The sequence below is a fragment of the Salvelinus sp. IW2-2015 genome, linkage group LG6.2, assembly GCF_002910315.2.
Source record: "Salvelinus sp. IW2-2015 linkage group LG6.2, ASM291031v2, whole genome shotgun sequence".
Lineage (NCBI taxonomy): Eukaryota > Metazoa > Chordata > Actinopteri > Salmoniformes > Salmonidae > Salvelinus > Salvelinus sp. IW2-2015.
The window spans coordinates 19,975,894-19,985,734 of NC_036846.1; the positions used below are offsets into that span (position 1 = coordinate 19,975,894).

A 9,841-nucleotide genomic window follows, 5' to 3' on the forward strand; every position below is an offset into this window, starting at 1 on the left:
TCTATGCAGATGAGGAGCAAAGAGGCGAAAGTATGAGAGATAAACATAGCTAAGAGCTATGAGATGGGAAAGTATGAGAGAGAAACAAGCTATGAGATGGCGGAAAGTATGAGAGAGATTAAACATAGCTATGAGATGAGAGGGAAAGTATGAGAGAGATAAACATAGCTATGAGATGGGGGAAAGTATGAGAGAGAAAAACATAGCTAAGACTATTGAGAGGGGAAAGTATGAGAGAGATAAACATAGCTATGAGATGGGAAAGTATGAGAGAGATAAACATAGCTGAAGAAATATGAGATGGGGAAAGTATGAGAGAGATAAACAAAGCTATGAGATGAGGAGCAGAGCGGAACGTATGAGAGATAAACATAGCTAAGAGCTATGAGATGAGGAGCAGAGGGAAAGTATGAGAGAAACAGAGCTATTGAGATGAGGAGCAGAGGGAAAGTATGAGAGATAAACATAGCCTATGAGATGGCAAAGTATGAGAGAGATAACATAGCTAAGCTATGAGAGGAGGAGCAGAGGGAAGTATGAGAGAGATAAATAGCTATGAGAGGAGGAGCAGAGGGAAAGTATGAGAGAAAACATAGCCTATTGAGATGGAGAAAGTATGAGAAACATAACCATAAGAGCTATGAGATGGGAAAGTCATGAGAGAAGATAAACATAGCTAAGAGCATGAGATGGGAAAGTATGAGAAAGAGATAAACATAGCTATGAGATGAGGGGAAACGTATGAGAGAGATAAACATAGTAAAGAGCTATGAGATGGGAAAGTATGAGAGATACAACATAGCTATGAGCATGGGGAAAGTATGAGAGAGATAAACATAGCTAAGAGCTATGAGCGATGGGAAAGTATGATAGAGATAAATAAATAGAGCTGAGGCGGAAAGTATGAGAGATAAACATAGCTAAGAGCTATGAGAGGGAGCAGAGGGAAAGTATGAGAGATAAACATAGCTGAGAATAAACATAGCTATGAGATGGCGAAAGTATGAGAGAGATAAACATAGCTAAGAACTATGAGATGAGGAGCAGAGGAAAGTATGAGAGATAAACATAGCTATGAGATGAGGAGCAGACGGGAACGTATGAGGAGATAAAACATAGCTAAGAGCTATGAGAGGAGGATCAGAGGGAAAGTATGAGATATAAAAATAGCTAAGAGCTAGAAATGTGGAAAGTATGAGAGAGATAAACATAGCTAAGAGCTATGAGAGGAGGAGCAGAGGGAAAGTATGAGGATAAACATAGCTAGCGCTATGAGATGAGGAGGGAAAGTTTGAAGATAAAAACATAGCTAAGAGCTATGAGAGGAGGGGAAAGTATGAAGAGTAAAACATAGCCAAGAGCTATGAGCATGAGGAGTGATAAGTATGAGAGATAACATAGCCAAGACTATGAGGTGAGGAGGGGAAATTTTAGATAAACATGGATATGAGATGAGGAGGGAAAGTCATGAGAGATTAAACATAGCTAAGAGCTATGCAGAGGAGGAGCAGAGGAAAGTATGAAGATAAACATAGCTATGAGATGAGGAGCAGAGGGAAAGTATGAGAGATAAACATAGCTATGAGATGAGGAGCAGAGGGAAAGTATGAGAGATAAACATAGCTAAGAACTATGAGAGGAGGAGCAGAGGGAAAGTGTGTGTAAATGCATACATCAATGTGTGTCAAGAGTACCCTATTTAGCCTTGGGGGGTGAAACGCCGTACTTCAATACCACATACATACCTCAGATCACTAGGATTCCACATAGACACACGCACACACACACACCTGACTGTATTGTTCATTGGGGGTATGACTGTGCCGGGGGCCGGTGTTGTGTGTGTTAGAAGCAACAGTTGTTGGTAGACTGGAGAGGGTGGTGCAGTAGTCATTGTGTGGGGACAGTTGTTTCAAACTATCCATTTAATGGAAAGAATGTCCTCTAAATCCCACAGGCCTCTGACTTTCAGATTCCCTTATCGTTCTCTCTCTCCGTCTCCCCCATCTCTCTCTCTSCTGTCTTAATATGCTAGTGTTATGATTTCCCTTTCTCCTCTCTGTCTGTGATTCTGTCTCTTTCACTCACTTTCTCTTGCTCGCATTTGTTCTCTCCCACTCACTCTTTCCACTGCCCCTCCCACCCCCCTGACACACACACACGCACAAAGCCTGCCCCTGGAATGCGTGTGCAGCAGATCTGGTGCTGATTGTGTGGCCAGCTGCGTAGATTAGCTTTTTAGACTGACTGACTGACTGCATTCTTCTCCGATCAGATGACTGCACTAATCAAAACCATAATTCCCCCCTCTATTTCTCTTCCTTTGTGTTTTTAAAGAGCCTCGGCTCGCTGCACCAGAACTCCCCAGGCTTCTGTTCAGAAAAGGAAAAGCCTCTCTGTTCCTATTGCTTTTCAGACTCCTCTGTTTCCTGTTGTTTTTTAAATAGGCTAAAGAGGATGGCACTGAACACGTGTGAATATTTGGACAGTATCAGAGATGTTTTGAAACATGCTGCATAGGGTCTATACTTTCAGTATGTCGATCAGTAGTGTTGTCCATTATAGGGTCATGTTAGCCACAATACACCACCACCCACACCCTCAAAACCCAATACCCACTTTTCCTATTAATTTTGTCATCTCATCTTTGTCCCCACAATCTCATTTGGGGTTCCTCCTCAACATAAGTCTTGCTGATAGACACAGTCCAGACTGTGAATCCAGCATAACCCGCCTTGCCGTTCCACAGGGTATGACTTTGCAGCAGTACTGGAGTGGTTTGCGGAGCGTGTGGACCGCATCATCCTCCTGTTTGACGCCCACAAGCTAGACATCTCAGACGAGTTCTCTGAGGTGATCCGCGCCCTGAAGAACCACGAGGACAAGATGCGCGTGGTGCTGAACAAGGCTGACCAGATCAACACGCAGCAGACTGGATGAGATCTACCGGTGCCCTCATGTTGGTCGCTGGGGAAGATCATCAACACCCCCGAGGTGACTTATTATTTGTTTATTTCAACAAAAGATGTGCCTGAAATCGCACCCTATTCCCTATTTAGTTCACTACTTTGCCTATATATTACACTACTTTCCCACAATCAAAAGTAACTATATTGGAGTAGGGTGCCATATCAGATGCAAACATTTTAAATACATATAGAGTTGCCTTAGCTGTCGGACTACAACAAAACAAAACAACATTTAAGGATAAAAGAAACAGTAAAGTCTAACAACTTTATTTCCATTGTGTTCTCTCTGGGGTCACCCACACTACTCTAAGTCGCTTTGGACAAAGGTGTGCTAAATGGCATATACACTACTGTTCAAAAGTTTGGGCCACTTAGAAATGTCCTTGTGAAAAGGTGACACTGGACATTCTTTTATTTTATTGGCCAGTCTGAATATGGCTTTTTCTTTGCAACTGCCTAGAAGGCCAGCATCCCGGAGTCGCCTCTTCACTGTTGACGTTGAGATTGTGTGTGTGAGGCATCTGTTCTCAAACTAGACAATCTACATGTACTTGTCCTCTTGCTCAGTTGTGCACCGGGCCTCCCACTCCTCTTTCTATTCTGGTTAGAGCCAGTTTGTGCTGTTCTGTGAAGGGATAAGTACCAGCGTTGTATGAGCTCTTCAGTTTCTTGCAATTTCTCGCATGGAATAGCCTTAATTTCTCAGAACAAGAATAGACTGACGAGTTTCAGACGAAAGTTCTTTGTTTCTGGCCATTTTCAGCCTGTAATCGAACCCACAAATGCTGATGCTCCAGATACTCAACTAGTCTAAAGAAGGCCAGTTTTATTGCTTCTTAATTAGCACAACAGTTTTCAGCTGTGCTAACATAATTGCAAAAGGGTTTCTAATGATCAATTAGCCTTTTTTTTAAATGATAAACTTGGATTAGCTAACACAACGTGCCATTGGAACACAGGAGTGATTGGTGCTGATAATGGGCCTCTGTACGCCTATGTAGATATTCTATCAAAAATCAGCCCTTTCCAGCTATAATAGTCATTTACAACATTAACCATGTCTACACTGTAATTCTGATCAATTTGATGTTATTTTAATTGACAAAAAATGTGCTTTTCTTTCAATAACAAGGCACATTTCTAAGTGACCCCAACTTTTGAACGGTTGTGTGTGTGTGTGTGGGGGGATATGTGTATATACATAAACTTTTTCAGGACCCGGTCTTCCAAAGATAATTCGTAAAAATCCAAATAACTTCACAGATCTTCATTGTTAAAGGGTCTAAACACTGTTTCCAGTGTTGAACCATAAACAATTAATGAAACATGCACCTGTGTAACGGTCGTTCAGACACTAACAGTTTACAGACGTAGGCAATTATGGTTGTAAGTCGCTCTGGATAAGAGCGTCTGCCTAAATGACTTAAATGTAAAATGTAAATGTCACAGTTATGAAAAGTTAGGACACTAAAGAGGCCTTTCTACTGACTCTGTAAAAACACAAAAAGAAAGATGCCCAGGGTCCCTGCCTCATATGTGTGAATGTGCCTTAGGCATGCTGCAAGGAGGCATGAGGACTGCAGATGTGGCCAGGGCAATAAATTGCATGTCCGTACTGTGAGATGCCTAAGAAACAGCGCTACAGGGAGACAGGACGGACAGCTGATCATCCTCGCAGTGGCAGACCATGTCTAACAACACCTGCACAGTATCTGTACATCTGAACATCACACCTGCCAGGAACCAAACCAGGAACGCACAATCCCTCCATCAGTGCTCAGACTGTACGCAATAGGCTGAGAGAGCAGGACTGAGGGCTTGTAGGCCTGTTGTAAAGGCAGGTCCTCACCAGACATCACCGGCAACACCGGCAACGTCGCCTATGGGCACAAACCCACCGTCGCTGACCAGACAGGACTGAAAAAAAGTTCTCTTCACCGACGAGTCAGATGTTGTAGTCTCACCAGGGTGATGGTCGGATTCGCGTTTATCGTCGAAGGAATGAGCGTTACACCAAGGCCTGTACTCTGGAGCCGATCGATTTGGAGGTGGAGGGTCCGTCATGGTCGTGGTGTGTGTCACATCATCATTAGACTGAGCTTGTTGTCATTGCAGGCAATCTCAACGTTGTGCGTTACTGGGAAGACATCTCCTCCCTCATGTGGTACCCTTCCTGCAGGCTAATCCTGACATGACCCTCCAGCATGACAATGCCACCAGCCATACTGCTCGTTCTTTGCGTGATTTCCTGCAAGACAGGAATGTCAGGGTTCTCCATGGCCAGCGAAGATCCTAGATCAGCTGCTCCTTGCGATCGGAGGGTGAGGGCCATTCCCCCCAAGAAATGTCCGGGAACTTGCAGGTGCCTTGGTGGAAGAGTGGGGTAACATCTCACAGCAGGAACTGGCAAATCTGGTGCAGTCCATGAGGAGGAGATTCACTGCAGTACTTAATGCAGCTGGTGGCCACACCAGATACTGACAGTTACTTTTGATTTTGACCCCCCCCCTTTGTTCAGGGACACAATATTCAATTTCTGTTAGTCACATGTCTGTGGAACTTGTTTATGTCTCAGTTGTTGAGTCTTGTTATGTTCATACAAATATTTACACATGTTAAGTTTGCTGAAAATAAACGCAGTTGACAATGAGAGGCCGTTTKCTTTTTTGCTGAGTGTACGTGTGTGTATTGTGGTCCTCAGGTGGTGAGGGTGTACATCGGGTCGTTCTGGGCCCAGCCTCTCCTGATCCCTGACAACAGGAAGCTGTTTGAGGCTGAGGAACAGGACTTGTTCCAGGACATTCAGGGGCTTCCCCGGAATGCAGCGATACGGAAACTCAATGACCTCATCAAGAGGGCACGGCTGGCTAAGGTGAGACGGGATGGGGGAGGGTTCCCAGATGGGTGTAGGGAAGGTGTGATGGAATATCCAAGAGGACACTTTAGCAGAGTTAAAGTTAGTAGTATTTTGTTGTGGGTCAACAGGTAGTTTCTAAAGGATGTTTGAACCCTTGTCCATGCCTACATCTTTAGGWWTATTATGGCAGAATATCAGTCTGGGTCAATAGCTTGTTTCTAAAGGATGTGTGACCTTTGAACCCTTGTCCAGGTCCACGCCTACATCATCAGCTCTCTGAAGAAGGAGATGCCCAGTGTGTTTGGGAAGGAGAACAAAAAGAAGGAGCTGATCGCCAACCTGGGAGAGACGTACCTGAAGATAGAGAGGGAACATCAGATCTCCCCTGGAGACTTCCCTAAACTCAAGAAGATGCAGGTGAGATGGAGCCTCTGAATCCATATCTAGTTTAGCCTTTGTTTCCTCAGAGAAAAGTTCATGGTATAGTTTCCGTACACACGTCCACACCAGAGGTTAATCAATGTGACTCTACAAACTGAAGTGTTATCCTGTCCTCCATATTATGTTGCTGAAGATGAACATATTCTTTGTTAATGACCTCAGACCTTTAACATAGTATATATCTCCCATCTCCTTCATCTCTGTAGGAGCTCCTGGCTGGACACGACTTCTCTAAGTTCTCTACCATGAAGCCCAAGCTGCTAGAGGCTGTGGAGGACATGTTGGCKAACGACATCGCCTGCCTCATGACCCTGGTCCGCCAGGAGGAAGCCGCCATGCCCAGCCAGGCTGTCCACGGAGGCGCCTTCGAGGGCACCATGTCCGGCCCCTTCGGCCACGGCTATGGAGAYGGAGCCGGGGAAGGCATCGACGAGCTGGAGTGGGTGGTGGGCAGGGACAAACCCTCATACGATGAGATTTTCTACACGCTGTCGCCAATCAATGGTAAAGTGTCYGGCGCGGCAGCCAAGAAGGAGATGGTGAAGTCCAAGCTGCCCAACACGGTCCTGGGCAAGATCTGGAAGCTGGCTGACGTGGATAAGGATGGTTACCTGGACGACGAGGAYTTTGCGTTGGCCAATCACCTGATCAAGGTGAAGCTAGAGGGGCATGAGCTGCCGGGGAAGCTTCCGGAACACCTAGTGCCACCTTCTAAACGCCACCAGGAGATTGATATGGGAGAGTGATATGGAACTGGGAGGAAGGGGGAAAACCACAATCTAATGAGCCAGGGAGAGACTGGGGAGGGGTTGTTTTGAGGCYTGGGGGGAAATGTTTCTGAAGATTAGCTGAGGGAGGGTTGGGCGGGTGGAGAGTTGGTACTTATGAATGGACATTAACGGAATGGGTTGATTGCTGCATGAGGGAATGGGATGGGGAAACTTGCTAAATAAATGTTTTGCAAATATATCAGATCCCAAAAATATACTGTCCATATGTTGATCCAAAGAGACATAATTAACTCAATTAACTTCTAAATTAGAATATTTTATCTATATTTTTGTATTTCCTGTCTGTTTACTATGAGATGCATTCAAATGCTTCCATTTTATTATTTTCTCAGATGAATTAAAAGGAAATATTTATCCCAAGAAGGTAGTCTAGTATTTACTATGTTGGAAAACTTTTACATACTGGCCGCGTTGCAATTTACACATTCAATAATTTCATCTAAACTGCTCGCGAGCATCTGCGTAGCCAGGCGCTAAAATTTAACATGGTTCTATTTTAGACACTTGACGCGCTGAAAGTCCCGCTTCTCCCATCTACTCATTGGTTTTTAGGAGCGTATACCCACGTGGGTGATTGAAAGATGAAGTCCACACCAGTCCTGTTGGTTGCGGTAATGCACCTTAAAGTTGGTTGCCAACTGCCYTATAAAATCCACAGAAGACTGAACGAGGAGAGATTATTAGAAACTACCTAGGTTTCCCCTTTTATCTGTGGATTKATTGTCGGAGTAGAGAACACACAATTTTGTGTGACTCAAAAMGGGTCAGAATTCTACAAAGATCCATGAAAAAAGGGACCTTGTACATTTCAGGTGAAATAACAACCCAATGTTAATATCCCAGGACAAATTAGCTAGCGACAGCAAGCTAGCTAGCTAAATAGCCTTGAAAGTTTCATGTGTGTTTTGACCTGTCCCCAARTTAATATAGTTGGTTCAGAGTTTTGATATTTCAACCGGCGTGTCCTGATCGCGTCTGGTGGAGATTAGACAAACTCAACGTACGCACGATTATACATGTGCAGCCGGTTTGGTCATCGTGTTATTTAGAAATGTCAAACTGTATTGAGTTGAATACATAAGTGCCCCCTGTAGGTGAGAACTGGTCACAGTCGGCTGGGCTGGAAGCAAACACCTGATGACAGGACTGGCTTATGTGTCTGCTTGTAAAATATGTTTTGAACAAGGGTGGAGAGATACAGCTGTAGGCCTATTGATCAACTGAAGATACTGACAGAGCGTGAGAGAGAAGGAAGTGATTATGAGATTCTGGAACACTTTTGCAGTGAACATGTGGAGATKATTTACAATGCTGGAAGGACAGTTGAAAAAGTTCCAGAACGTTAACACAAATCATAAACGGACAGAGACATACATTTTTAGTTGAAAGTTGAAACCATTGAAGCTTTCAAAAACAAGTTTTAAACAACTAGACTGGTTTCACCGCAACCCGAGATATTGTTAGATGGCAAGTCTAGATGTGCCTGTTTTGCACCATTTCAAATGCTCTTATTTCCATATATTTGATCCAAACAGAGTACCAGAGTAACCATATGTTTACACTCAAACTATTTACTTGATTGATTGCAATTGACAATGTTTACTTTTTCACAACTCATATACCATCACTGTGACATGCAACCCTGACATGCAACCCTGCCTAGTTGTTTTGCACTCAATGCCTTGTCTCTGGTAATCATAGATATTTTTCTTCATAAATGGCACTCAAATTACATCTATCTCGTAGAGAATGGGCCAGGGACAGGAATGTGAGTTATGCAGAGGCCCCCTGGTCTGGTCTTCTGTGTGTTGGCATGTTCACTGTATAACAGGCTCATCTGCTGTCTGAATGCAGCGTGTGGGCTGTTTTACATCTGTAGAAGCAGCTGTGTGTTCACACCTTGAAGCTTGTTTTTGTGCTTTGTGTTGCACCTTTTACTATTTGAACTTGATYCCCACTACATACAAGGAAGGTTACACCTACTGTAGCTGTTATCTTCTTTATATGTTTCCTTTGTGTCTCCGTGACAGCAAAACAACATTCTGCATCTTTCTCTCCTTTAGAACTACGCAAATGGATTGGCATCAAACACATGGAAACCATTCCATCCATTCCTCTCCAGCCATTACCACGGGCCCGTCCTCCCCAATTAATGTGCAACCAACCTCCTGTGACACAGACACACGTTTTGCCTCATGTCAAACCCTCACCTATGGGCCCAGCATGAAACTCAGACTGTGTGATACTCTGTCATGTTCTGACCCGGTTCCACATGATCCCCGCAACATGTCTTAGTGTGACTGGTTTAGGTTTGAGACRGGTTTACACCGTTTTCATTTTGATTGGGACCATAGCCATCTCTTGTGTCTTTCGTTATTACTATATACAATACATCTGTTACTGTTCTACTGACAGAGTAGTCACTGCCCTGGAAATTATATAGTTCCTGTTGTGAGTAATGGATATGGATGAGATACTGTTCCATCAATACAGTGCTTGTTTGGCGTCTTTGTGCTAGGGTACTGTACAGTCGTGGCCAAAAGTTTTGAGAATTATACAAATATWAATTTTCACAGTCAGCTGCCTCAGTTTGTATGATGGCAATTTGCATATACTCCAGAATGTTATGAAGAGTGATCAGCTGAATTGCAATTAATTGCAAAGTCCCTATTTGCCATGCAAATGAACTGAATTCCCCAAAGACATTTCCACTACATTTCAGCCCTGCCACAAAAGGACCAGCTGACATCATGTCAGTGATTCTCTCGTTAACACAGGTGTGA

At 43.9% G+C, this 9,841-nt stretch overlaps 1 pseudogene; it reads left to right on the top strand.

Annotated features, from left to right (window-relative positions):
* LOC111965943 (EH domain-containing protein 1-like) overlaps nucleotides 1–7,422 on the top strand; it is an 18,381-nt pseudogene extending 10,959 nt beyond the window's left edge.
* The last annotated feature ends 2,419 nt before the right edge of the window (nucleotides 7,423–9,841 follow it).